General features: G+C 40.1%; 1 protein-coding gene across 3 annotated transcripts in view; it reads left to right on the top strand.

Annotated features, from left to right (window-relative positions):
* The window catches only part of PDLIM5 (PDZ and LIM domain 5), a 125,321-nt gene that overhangs the window by 24,269 nt on the left and 87,085 nt on the right, over nt 1-13,967 (top strand). The window lies entirely within an intron of this gene.

The raw sequence follows: 13,967 nt of genomic DNA, 5'->3' as shown, positions 1-13,967 counted from the left end.
GCTTGCCTGGAATTGCCTTTGCAGTGATGTGTATTTATGTGGTTTACATCGTCACTAAAAATTCCTTTCCAGTCTTGGGGTGTTTGCTCTGGCATTACAAGTTGGGTCTTTATGGTTTGAGAGCTCCTCAGCTCTGTTTCCAGCAACATTGAGTAGGAAGGTGCAGCCTGAAGCACTGACATAGATCTCTGTTTCTTCAATGCTGCTATTCCCCGACCCCATGTACCACCCCCAGCCTCTGTGCTACTGCCACTGCTCATCCATTCTCATGGTATGCTAAGAGAGCACAGAAATAGACTTTGTTTTCAGTTTTGGTGGGTAATACCATCAGCTTTTCAGTTAGGGATTATGTGCTCCTTAAAACTTGCTTTTCAGGAGAACTACCTGTAACTGCAGGGCATTATGTTATTGAAATGTCATGTTTAATGATATAAATTGGAAGTTAGAGCACATTCTTCCTTTGTTTTGGGGAGGTTTGTGTAATCCTGCCCCAGGGACATGAGATTTCCTTGCCTGTGCTGAGAAATTAACCATCACTTGTTGCTGACCTGGGTTAGCTTCAGTGATATAAATCTAAATCTATGCATGTCTGACTAGTAATGCTTCAAAAATTATTTACTTCCAATGCCTTCATTTTCTGTATCTTTTGAACACCTTTTTGTGAACAGGGCTCTGTGTTGCTGTCTCTCGTCTGGGCTGTAATGAGCACACTTTGATGTGTTTGAATGTGACAGATTATTTTGTTCTTAATCAGATTATGCTTGATCACTGTTGTTTCAGTCTTCCTCTTCTGCTGCTAAGTTGCTACTTCAGCTTTGTACTCCTTAGGATGATGAAAACCAGCCTGCTTGTGTCTTCTCTGCAAAAGGGGGAGGAATGACAGCTATTTTATGTTCAGTGAGTGCTGTGGTTAGTGTTTAGGAAGTGCATGTGATGATAACAGACAAGCAGGGAGGTCTGGTGTAACCTCAGGCAGGTTAATCACTCCACACATTGACATTTGAATACAAACTTTAAGCTGCACCAGGATTTTTTTATGTCTGGTTGGCATTTCTTTTATTTTTTATTTGTATTAGTAGCTTGCACTAGCCTAGAAGAAGAAAGAAAGATAATGTTCTGTTTAAAGTTTTGCTTATGCAGAAAACTTGTACTGTTTTTTTTTCCTCCTCCTCAGTTTAGTAGGAATGCAGAATAGATGTGCCTCTGCCCTGGTACACATCTTGCGCTGCTGTCGTTTTTATTTGAGTTTTGTATGCTTTCAAGTCTCAAACATTTGAGTTTCCTCCTTCCAGTTAAGTGCAGTGGGCTGAAGGAATGAACTGATTTGCCTGGCCATCTGAAGGGCTTGGAATTTAATTTCTTCATCAATTGATTTAGTTTCATCATGGTCTTCAATATGAGTCTTGGCTACAAAAGACAATGGTGCCAGTGCTTGTCCTTCCATTGGCACATTTAATTTGTTTAGTTAATGAGAAACCATGAAACACTTGGTGAAATTCATGTTAGTAAGAAGCTGCCATAAATGGGAGACAGGTCCTCTGGGGTGATGAAATATCCAGAGACCCTGGGAGTGGCTGGGCTCTTGGCTTATGGGGATGAAGGAGGGCCTGTCCCCTTGGGATGGATGCTGTCAGGGGGGTGCCAACCACATCTGGGAGCTAGCAGGATGAACACCTGGGACAGAGACTTTGGAGTCACCGAGTGACTGGTCCTAGTGGGAGATGGGAATTGTTTCTGTGTCTCTGAGTCAAGGTGCAGTTGGCTGGTAACTCACAGTCAGGCTAACAATTTTCCTTTAATTGCTGCACAAGTGACTCCTTGTGTTAGCAGTGATGGTGGGACACACAGACAAGAGGGAGTGGGACTGACCCTGTTACTGGTGCTGCAGTCAATTAGCATCCCAGTAGGAGTGCCCAAGTGCCCATATCCATATCCATCATCCTGTGTTCATGCATTCATTTGGAAACACTTGCAAGACACTGATTTTTTCCCCCTTCCCCTACCCACAAGTCCTGGTTTGCATGCTGCTGCTTCCCGGGCTTTGGGAACGTGTGTGACAATGTGCTGCACTCAGTGTGTGGCCCTGGAGGAGAGCATGGTGACTTCTCCTTTATTGGTGGGAACACTGAGCCTTTGGTATTGAGAGCACTTGTTAAAGCAGTCCCTGTCCCATGGTGATAGTGTGAGGTAGAAGGGATTTGGGGAGGTCTTGCACTGAGGGAGGGTTAAAGTCTGAGGTGAATTGGTTAGTATCAGATTTGTAAGGGGATGTTGTTACCCTTGCTGGTATCTGACCCAAAGTTTACATCAGCTGGAGTTCTCTGCAGCAATCTGCAGTTTGGCACCATGGTCTCATGGAGGATGCCCAAGCTCTCTGTATTTCTGTAGTGACTTATTCCTTCAGATGGTTTCCTTGGAGCAGATGGCAAGTTGCATGAATTTTTCTTGTGATAAGGGAATGAATACTGTGTTTCAGCCATGAATGCTCTGTTGGTTTGTGCTCTTGAATAATACACATATTGTAAGGAGGAACTTCAATGTCTCCATTTGACCTGTCAGGTCACAGATGTCCATATGTGGATGGAGAAGAAAACATACAAAGCCACACTCACTAACCTGCTATTACCCTATCCTCATCTATAAGTGGGCATATTTCTGGGAAGATATTTTGCTTCCAAGGTCTCCAACTTCATTTATGTTTCTGCTTATGTCATGTTTATTGTTCCCTCTTGCTAGTGTGGTTTGGCTTTTGTTCTTCATCTCCATAGTCAAAAAGCGCTGCAAAACCTCACCTGAGAGAGGTTGTATTGCATCAAAGGTGAAGTATTGGCCCTGTTGAACTTCTAAATAGTAACTTTGTTAGTGTGTTATTCATTTTGGGTCAAGAAAAGGTTGTGTAAGATGCTCATCTCCTTCAGTTCTCACAATTGTGTGGCTGTTGAATTTGTGACTTGTAGCAGACTGCACGGAGATCAGAATACTATGGTGTGCAAAAAGCTATTATAACCTTCTCCAGTTAGTGCTCAAGAGGTTAAGGGACAATCTTACTGGAAAGCTGGAGGGAAGAGGAAAAAAGGCGTCTCCCACTGTGTTGCAAGCCTTTCTTGTAGAGGATTTTTTTTCTCAATGTAACCAACTGCAAGACTCCTGCTGAAAGTAATACAAATTTACCTTGCCTGTGATTGTTCCAGGTCAGCATGAATTGCTTCATGTGAGTGAAACAAAACTTTAAAGTGAGAATTTAATCATATTAAAATCATTTCAGCATCAAATTCAAGTAGGGATAGGTCTTACATTTTTGTAGCCATGTCGGTGCTAATTATGTAAAATTCTGATCACAGTGTGCTCTTGTTTTTATTTAAGGTATGAAGATCCTTTATTCTCAGCATGCCTAAACATATTTTTGTGGCTATAATTGTGCTAAGTTGCTGCTTAAGTCTAGCAGCTTAGAAGACAGGGAAAACACCCCTGTGCTCTCTGGAAAATCAAACCTTTTTTTGGATTAGTGGTACAGGGTGTAACTGAACACTGGTGAGAAGCATGAAATGCTTCCAGACCATTCAGTGTCTGGAAGAGCCACTCAGGGATGTGTGCTGTAAATCCAGGACCTGCCTCTGGTAGGTTACGTAATTTTAGGATATCTGATGCCTTCTAATAGGTGGCCGGAGAGGAATGTCTGAAGCTGCTAATTTCAAGGAAGACGTGATGGATGGCTGTTTGCACAGCTCAGATCCTTCAGTGGCATTTTCATTGTTCCCTTGAACATTTCCTTTTAGAAAAGGGTTGAATCAAAAATGATGTGTTTATGGGGAGAAAGCTTTCCCCTAGAATTGGTTTGTTAAATAGGCAGGAAATACGCACACAGTGCGTTTTTGGATCAGGCTGATGTGAATCCTTGATGTCACCAGCTCATATGACACGAGAACATTGCTCACCAAAGGTCACTGGCTGCTCTCACTTTCTGCTTCCATGTGTGTTATTATTACTGCCCTCCTCCTGCTGAAGCAGGACTGGAGGTGCTGTTGCTGTTTGGTGGTTGATAAAGCCTGCCTTGAATCATGGTCGTGGGTGGGAAGCCACTGGACCCTTCTGGTTCTGGTGGCCAGCCTGAGTCTGTGATGGTCTCAGCATAACCCTTCTTATCCTGCCTGATGATGTCTGGGGAGAGAGAGAATGGGCAGGACTCTGATATTTCTGCCTTTTTTTAAATAGTCCCACAAACTAAAGGTGGAGCCTCTGTGGTTTTGGAAACTGTCTGCATTCCCTGTCTCACCTCAGTATATGGGGGTGGTTTTGCTTGGTTGGGTTCTTTTCCCCCCAGCCCAAATTTTGCAGCTGAAAGTTGATTTCTTTTGTCTTGAGGAGCTGTTTTGCAAATGTTAATGCAGTGCTGCTCAAGGTTTCTGTCTCACTGAAGTGAGTTGTATGCTGGTGTGTGTTGAATTGTGTGTTTGAATGTTTGTCACAGCTGATGGATGCATCCTGCTGTGGGGAAGGAGCAGGTTCCTGCTTTGCTTGGATATTCCCACCTGCTGTTTTTAGTTGGTAGGTGAAGAGATAGTCTCTGCTTTAGAGAGGCATAACTTTTCTTGGATTTGGACTGATGTGAAGAATCTCTTTTGAAGATGAGCTTTCAGCAGTAAACATCCAATATTTATTCTGAATATCTTTTTGTTTTGAAATGGTCTTTCTTCTGCCAATGAATAAGTTGTCACTCACATTGCCAGCTTTCACCAGAGCCTTACTCATGAGTGGCCTACACAAACTTGAGGTTTACAAAGTTGAGTAACAATCAGGGTAGTAGGGCAATAAAAAAAAAACCAAATCATCGTTGCTGCAACCAAAGCATTGGTCAAAAAGAGCACTATTTATAAGGACCAGAAACTTTTCTCTTCTTTTGGTGTAGCTGATGTTGAATTCAAGAAAACAAGATGGAAAAAAAAAGGATATATCCATTGTTATTTTTTTATAAATCTCATCCAAAGTCTTACTTCCAGCAATTCTTTAAGTAATGTTTATGTTAAGAAATTACTTGAAATCCAGCAGGAGTCTTCCTACAGTAAAAGTTGCTGTTGAATAGTTGGTGAAAAAACCCTGAAATTCCATGCCTGAAAAGTTTAATGGACTTGATATGTCCACTGTATGATCATATTTTTTGCAAGCCTTCTCCTTGTGAGTTGGTCAGCCTTTTGCTCTTTAGCTTTGAAGGCATTCAGGAGGCTGTGTCTGCATCTCAGAGGTCGAGAAGAGTTTAAATCACATGGAAACCCATGGCTCCTGTCTGAAGGATCAATATTTTGTACCGTTGTCAGCAATATAGTAACATAAAACATCTCCCCCAAACAAAGAAAAAAACCCACAAAAGAACCAACAAATCGAAAAATACACCCAAGCCCACCAAACAAAGATAGCAGAAAAAAATCTGCAGGCTTTCCATACCATCTGTCTTGGATCAAGTTGGATGAATGAATGCATACTGTGTTTTTGTGTTTTGTTGTTTTACTTGGAATTGTTTCCAAGCTCTGCCTGTAACCACCAGTGTATATAGGATTTTTTTTTCCAGAATGCTAGAGCAGTCTTGGTTTTAGTCCCAAATTTAAGACTCTAAATGATTTAAATGTTTGTTTCCTCAGATGTGACAATATTGATTGTAAACTCTGCTGTGGATAGGGAGGGTTTCTTTTTCTGTGTCTTAACTTTGAAATGTCCTCTGATTTTAGTTTGATAGTGTAGGGCTACATACATGCAAATGGGGGGGGAAAGAAAAAAAGAAAGTGAAAATAAAAAAAAAGAAAGTACACCAGAGAGCTGTCATGGCTAACAGACTTAAGCTTACAGGATTCCTGTGCAAGCCCAGACTTTGAATGGCCGGACATATTCCAGAGCACAGTGTCAGGCTGAGAGCAAGGGGCAGACTGTTGCAGGAAGTGCATTTGAAGGGTTGAGTTTTCTTCATTGTTTTTTCAGAGCTATTTGATAACCAGCTTTATTCATTGTTTAGCTGTATGTGTAATTTTCTGATCTCCAGATGTCCAAGGAAGAAAAAAACATGTTGCAGCCTAACTCAGACTTTAGGTTACTATAATTAGAGTGCAACTCTCAGCAGCAAAACTCAGAAGATGGCTAAAATACAGCAGTGAGAAATTTTGTCAAAGTTCTTAGCTGCAACAAGTGCAAAAGCATATTCCTCTCTGGAGCTTTAGTAAGGAGGTTTTGCATGGGTTTGTTTAGTCTTGCATGTCAGTAATGCATTTGGCAGTTGAATGGTAAGGAAAATTTACTTAACATGAGGGTCTTAATTTTGCAGTCAGAAAATTTGTCCTGAATAGCTCCCTGTTTGCTCTGGACAACTGCTTTTTGTTGTACACTGCCTAAAAAAACACTGATAATTTTCAAGTGATCTTCTCACACAGGTCTCTAGCGTAGAGGACAAATGCATTTTTATTTATATAGAGGTGTGGGTAAGAATAAATATTTATACACAAATATTTTCTTAAAGAACATATATGTATACCACGATATATAGTAACATATTCAGTGTTTTACATCCATTAAAAAATGTATACACAAACACCCACACCTGGAACTGTATAAAAAAATCACATAAAAGTAATGTTTAAAGTCAAGCAAACTAAAACAGTGTATTGCATGTATATATATGTATATACATATAAAATGGAAAATTAAACTTGAAATTGTTATATGTTCTCATGAGCCTTATTAGCTGATGATAAAGATTTGTGTGTCTTAGCTAAAAACAGCTGTATGAATTTATTAAATAATATGCAACTGCTTTAAAATGTGTTTCTTTTTTTCTGAGGGCTTTTTATTGGACTCTTTTTCTGCAATATTTCATACTTGGGGTTTTAGCCAGTATGTGACTGGCTTAAAACAAATGACTGCTATAATATTCCCTTGATGTATAAAAGGCAAGATACCCACAAGGACTTACTAATGTCTCCTATTTTTGTTTTATTTCGTTGTGCTAGAAGTTTGCATTTGACTAATCCTAAGGAGTTCTCTCTCCATTGCATGAATGCACATACATACAGAATTGTGCTTTTGTATGTTTATGCTGCCAGCATATTAGCCATGATTGGTTTATTTGTTACTCCATGCACTTCAGAGCATGCTTATTTATCTAAAATGTCATTTTTCACATGTTTAAAATTGCCTTTTTCTTCCTTGTTGCCAAAGGGAGGTGCCATAAGCCTTGGTGCCTTTATACTTAAAATATGATGCCTCTGTTGATGTAGCATGGAGGAGTTTCTGCACCCTGATGCATTTTTTGTGTATTTCCTCCTTGGTGCTGAGCTCCATGCTCAGCAGAGAGCTGGCACAGTGCAGCTCAGTCTCCAGTCTCTTCTGCTACTTCTGTGGGTGTGGTGGCTCTTTTTGCTGGGCTGGGGTTTCGCCTTGCGATGGGCTGGTACAGTTTTTGCAGTGTGACACTTTGGGATGGCATTCAGGTGAGTTGTCCTCTCTGGACAAATGATTTGTGCCAATAACCAATTCTAGGAGTGTCTGAACTTGCCTCCGTTTTCTCCTTACTTTATATGGTGCAGCTTGACATTATCACAGTTCTTTGAAGCAAGGAGGTTGTTTTCTGCTTGTTTATGCACGCCTGGATTCTGGATAGGTGGAAAGTGAAGCAATGGCTGGTGTATCACAAGGGATTTGATTTGTAGTAGCGTTTTCTTGCCACTGGCTCCCCACTTCATTCTCTGCTTTGCTTTCATGTGTAGAATTGCATCATTAGTTGTGTTTCATTCTCGTTGCTGCCATGTACAAGGCTCTTTGTCCTGGGAGAGGTGCTGAAAAGAAAAATAAATGTATCTTCAAATTACACAGTATAATATATTGTGCTATTTGTATTTCTGAATTGGATGTTCTGGCAAGCCTGGAGTGATTGCATCACATTTAATGCAGAAAAGGTATATCCCATTAAGAGGAGCTAAATCATAGACCTTGAAAGCCTTATAAAAACAAGATGACACATATTTGGCTACTAAGATTAATAAGGAGATGGATGTTCAGTTAGTTCAACTAATTTTATCATCTGTGAAAGAATAAACATAACACTGTCTGGGAAGGGAGGACATAGACCATTTTACGCTCTGCAGACATTGTCATATGGAGCAGCTTTACAGGATGGGAATTGATTTCTTTGGAAGTAGCTGACCTCAGTCCCTTTTGTTGCTTCATACTTAAACTCCTTTAGAGAAAAGTAACTCTGCTTTGCGTTGTGTTTGTTCGGGAGGCCCAGCAATAAAACTCAGTAAGCTTTCAAACTGTTTGCTCCAAATGAGAGAGGCTTGAAGCTTCTGTTCTGGTACAAATCAAGTGGCTCCTGTGGGGTTGCCTGTTCGGCAGTCCTAAGAAATCATGTGCTTTAGTTGTGGAGTTAATTTGTGGTGGCTGTCCAAAAAAAAACCCCCAAACTCCCCAAAACTAACCACTACTGGAGGAGAGACATGCAGGTCTCAAAAGCTAAAGCAGCCACACAAAGTTCATGTTGTGTTTCTAGCTACATTTTCTTTCCATTTTCTTTCTGTCTCTGAAAAATTAGGTAGGCAGTATTTTTTACCCATTGGCATACAGTTTCCCAGGGAGGAACCTGGATCAGTTCTGTAAACTCTCTGAACAGAAGAATAATCATCAGAGAGAAGAGAGCCAGTTAAAATAAGTAGGGCTCTTAAGGCATGCTGGCAGCATGAGAACACAACTGAGCTCCTTGAGAGAATGCTTAGTGAAAGCTAAGCATTCTCTCAAGGATGATAGAGTCTTTAATATCTTCAGACATTCTGGCACGTGTAAATATCTTCAGACATTCTGGCACGTGACTGTAAATGGTTTTCCATCACTTAAGTGTTTCAAAAGTATTTTTGAAAGTTTTTTTGGAATCACCCATGTGCTTCCTGCAAATACGATTCTAGTCACAATGTCTGAATTATTTTTCCTTAGTTCTTTTGTCAACTTCTTTTTTGTCATTGTGACATTATTTCTTCTCCAAATCAGAACATTAATTATGTCTTGTTAGTCAAGAAGTTATTGCCCATCCTATCTTGGTGGCAATCTTTTCATGTCTGGTCTCCTGAATGCTAGTGGCTTGGAAAAGCAAGACCAGATGCTTAGTCTTGTTACATGCCAACAGAGCTACACTTGAACAGAATATTTTCTTTATCCCTCTTTGATGTGAGTGTGACTTTGCACTCATTTTAATAATCCTTTGAAATCCAGTTGGTGTTTCCCAGCACACAATTAATACACATTTTAACTTGTGTGTTAGTGCCTGGGTAAAATGTTTAAGCTTCATGTCAAAGACATGAGTTGTATCAGACTTTATTACTGTATGTAATTAGCTACTTCCTTTTCACACCAGCAAGGTCAAAAGCAGGGATTGTACTTTCTAATAATTACTTACAGACTTGCAGTAATCCGAGATAGTGGCATTCTGTCAAATGTTAAATATCCTGTCCAATATACAAGGAACCTTTTCTGAAGTTATTTCTGCTTCCTTACATCCTGCAGCAGTTGGATTGTCGTGAGACAGGGAGGAGAGGTAGCAAAGGTTCTTGCTCATGGAAGAGCAGAGCTGCGAGGAATCCATGATCAGTCAAGCCATGACAAGTGAGAGGTGGCACCAGTTAATAATCCTTCTGGCACTGGCATGTGGAAACTGTTCCTGCTTATTGGCAACCTGTTCTGGGACAGGAGAGGGAAGCTGAGAGCTGCTACTGGCATTCAAGTTCATTTGTTTGGTGTTAAGTGATTGAAAAATAAAGGAGCACATATTCAAGAGCACATTTTCACCACTTAACACATGGTGTTAAGTGATTGAAAGACAAAAGAGTACATGGTGCAGTTACTCTTCTTCGTAAACCTAATGTGTATTTTTGGATCCTTTTCTGCATCAACCCAATCTGTGTAAGAGTGATCTAAGCTATGTGGTGCCTCTCCTGTTTTAAGTAGTCAATGTCCTCTCATGCTCCTCTGTAGATGCATAGCTCCACATTTAGTGCATGCATGGATAAATAGAATGAGTGATTTGTGCATGCAACACATCATTTAAAGTGCCAAAACCAAATTAGTTTGGTTTTATTTGGTGGTTTTTTGTTTATTTGTTTTTGTGGAAGACAGTAGATAAATATTAAAGGTTGTAATACAGTAAGAGAAGAATTTTAAGGAAAAAAGACAGGGTTGAAACCATTAATCTTTTTCCTAGAATATGAACCCACAGGCATGCTCAGCCATGTTTGCTTAGAGGGAAATCTCAAACTGTGTTAGTTTTTGTTTTACATAATTTCTGAATGTGGGACTATAGGTATACACAGCTCAATCACGTTAAAATATATGTTGTTTTCAGGGTTACTGCTGTCAGAACTGAGAATGAAATGTGAGAGATGGTTTTGTGGTTCTTTGCTGGCAAAATGAACCTGTGGGCTCTCCCCATTTTCCCCTGGGTTGTAATGAGTGAAAGGGCTGGTTTGGGTCTGCTTCAACCAAGTCACTACTGCATCACAGCAGTGGAGCTGTGTATGGAGGGAAAGGGATGGAGCAGACCTGAGGAATGTGGGAGGACAGGCCAGGAGGCACGGGCAGCCCTCTCACCAGGACTGGGATGCAGCCTGCTGTTGGCATCTACGACCATTCAAAGAACAATGGTTTGTACTTGTCTTACACTTTTTTTTCTTTATACATTAATGGATATTTAATGGTTGTGCAGTGCATGCCTTAGGTTACAGCTTTATGAATCAGTCTGAAAACACCTTTAAAGTTACAGAGAGAAAAAGGAGGGAAATGAAAATGTAGCAAGTGGGAGTACAGCCACAGGGAGCGAGGTGAGGGCAGGGTTTCATGGTGATGATACATAGCAAAGTACTCTGGTAACCAGACAGGTTTTCTGACCTAAGCTAACTTTGATCCTTGCTTTGTTTGGGGAAAAGCTTTAGCTTATTTAAAGGACTGCCTCATAACCCCTTTTTATAGCTGCTTGTGTCAGCGCTTTCCACAGCAAACCCTGCATTAGAGTTCTTATAACTCAGCTGTATAAATTTGATCTGGACTTTAAAACTGGCATGTGTGTTCTTGATTTGGAAGTGACTATCAAAGCTGGCTGGCTAATCTGTTGGCTATGTGAATAATATTGCTGTAGTAAAGGCTTGAGGAACACGATACAGCTCTCAGTTTCCATTGAGTGCAGAGGAAGCTTGTTTGTCACAAAGAGCAGGTGCTCTCATGCCTTTTTTTTTTTCCCTCATGCAGAAGTTTTAAGCTGGACCTCAAGTGTCCCAGACATTCCAGGAGTGTGGAGTGTAGGTTTTTGCTTCCTTCCCATCAGGGAGGCAGGTGAGGAAGGGCTTTGGTGAGCCATCCCATTTAGGTATATCATGCTGGAGCACTGTCTTACCCTATTTGTGCTTGTGGTGGTCAGTGTTGGCCCTGAGTGTTCCATGCTCAGGCTCTGTGGGTTGTGAGGTCCTGGGGGAGCAGGAGTCAGGTCAGATGTGCACTTTTTGTGATGGAGTTGGTGCTGCTGCAGAGCATTATTGTGTCCCCCCTTGTATTTTGGAGTGAGTGTCTGTTCCTCTCTTTCATTAATGCACCAAAGGGGCATTTCTAGCTTACTTTTAGCTCTACAAATGTTTATGAGTTTGCTGTTAAAATACTGATTATCATTGCAAGGTGATACTTTGGTCAGGTGAAACAAAGCTAGGGATAAACAAAGTGGTGTCAGATAATGAGTGTAAATATTAGCATGAAGTGTATTGTAGCAAGGAGATAAAGCCCTGTGGTATGAAAAGGCAGGATGTTGTGTGATAAAAGAATTTGCCCCTTTGCTTATGTTCTTATTCTGCAAAGTTATTCGGTAATGTTCTTTTTCTAAATGAGTATGTTGTGTTTTGGCTTTTTACTTATTTAAAATACTTTATTATAGGGAAAATGTAGACTAAAAGAGAAGCTGGAATGGTAATGACACAAAGATCATTGGTTGCTTTCTGCTTTGAGTATACATGACTTTAAATTGAATTGCTACAGCCAACTATGGATCAAATGCTCGAGAGGTAAAAATCAAGCTGGAGGGATATCAGCTAGCCCAGGGAGTTTTAAATCAGGATCAATGAATTACATTCTCAGAGGAAGTTGCAGATGACATTGAAGGATGTTTGGGCAGTGGGAGAACATTATTTACTGTCTGAGCACAAAACAGCTTCTTTGGAAAGTCATTGTGATGTACCATCATACAACGTGGTTGCAGCTAGCATGGATTCAAGGCAAGCAGTTTGTAAAACACAGAAGGCAGCCTTCATCTTTAGTCAATAGACCTTTGTCTTATGAGTGACTGCAATTTAAGTAATTCATTTATTACTGTGTAAAAGCAAAATAATGACAGCTCAAAGAAGAATTGCTTGTCAAGTTTTCTTCTTAGTCATGTGAGGGAGATATAGGTGGTTATGTGTTAAATAGAAATTAATTAGGTTGCAAATTGATTCAGAGATGTATGCACGTATGTGTGCACACATTCAATTACCCTGGAAAGACTTGTTCAAAATACCTAATTGAAGCTTTAGAGTACAGATAAAAAAATCTGTTGGTTATTGCAAAACAAAATAGTGTGCGGGCTGAAATTTAGCTCAATAAAACAGTTGTATTCCAGGGTATTCTGGCCTGTTTGCATTTCAAACCCTGAGTTGTAGTACTATGCTGAGATTACTTTATATATCCTTGATTTTGAAGTCCATCCATCCTGGATCAAGAACTGTTTTACTTTTGTTCTGTTTCCATTTGGAATGTGATTTTGGACAATATTTCTGGTTTTGGAATTCTGCTGTTGAGAACCAAAAGAACAACATTTTCTTTTTCAGATTTTTTTTGCCAAACAAAAAAATCTTCCATTAGATGGGTGGTTTCCCTTGTGTGTGTTCAAAAGCATCCCGTGCACCCCTGCATGGCACAGGCTGGCTTTTGGCTGTCATCCTTGTCACTGATGGCTGCGGAGGGGCAGAGGTTTCCTGCCGGGGCTGCGGGGGTGAGTGGCCTCGGCAGGTGCCTGGTCGTGAAATGTCTCTCCTGCTCGCCTCCCCTTCAGTCTCCAAATGAGTTTTCCAGAGTAGAGAGATGTGGAATTAAGTAGGAGGAAACATTCCTGGTCTGGCAATTTTGTAGCTTTCAAGTCTGTGGTGTAACATCAAGGGAAAAAAGTCTGTTTTTTTGTAGTTCTAATTCATGATTGACTTAAAAAACCTGCCTCATACTATAAATACAGAATTAAAACAGATCCGTCAAGGATTTGAAGAATATTTGTGGTGCTTAGAGGTTAGTTGGATTATTGCATAGCCAGTTTTGTAATTTTATTACTACAGTCTTTTCCATATTTTACTGCTATACTCTTCTCCTGTTGCATTGTTTCCATATGGTGATGCAGACACATTTAATAAAGGTATGTTCTGGGTCACCATTTTTTCCAGATAACTAACTCTATACTTTATGGGTCATTGATGCAAGATAATGTTCCTAAGGTTAATTTGCACTCTAAGAAAAAACCACTTGTACAGGACCAAAAAAAAACCAACCAAAAAAAAAGTTGTAAAAAAGAAGCAATGAGATAAATCTGTAGGTGATAATATATGATCTTCAAATGTTATTTACATGTCTTCTGTATTTGCTGAATATTTTTTAAATCTGTGTGGAAAAAAATAAATTGAGTTTGTGACAAGAAATATGGGCCAAAAGGTAAAACATGGACAAGATTCTGGGTGGAGTTCAGAATGGAGTCAGCTAATCAGACTATCTATGCAGTTTTGGGTTGAATGTATACACAGTTTGGTATATGTCATCTTCATTATGTATTCCAGTTTTTTGTGGTGGTAATGCATGGTTCAGCCTCTAAGAAGTGTCAAAAGGGAGGCTCTGCAGTCTGAAAAAGATCCTTAATTATTTCAAATGTTCTAATTCCTCTTGCTGTG

This window comes from Melozone crissalis, unplaced genomic scaffold (assembly GCF_028551555.1).
Source record: "Melozone crissalis strain CALT ecotype California unplaced genomic scaffold, PUWL_Pcris_2 ptg000006l_1, whole genome shotgun sequence".
NCBI lineage: Eukaryota > Metazoa > Chordata > Aves > Passeriformes > Passerellidae > Melozone > Melozone crissalis.
This window is presented reverse-complemented; position numbering and strand designations above follow the sequence as displayed.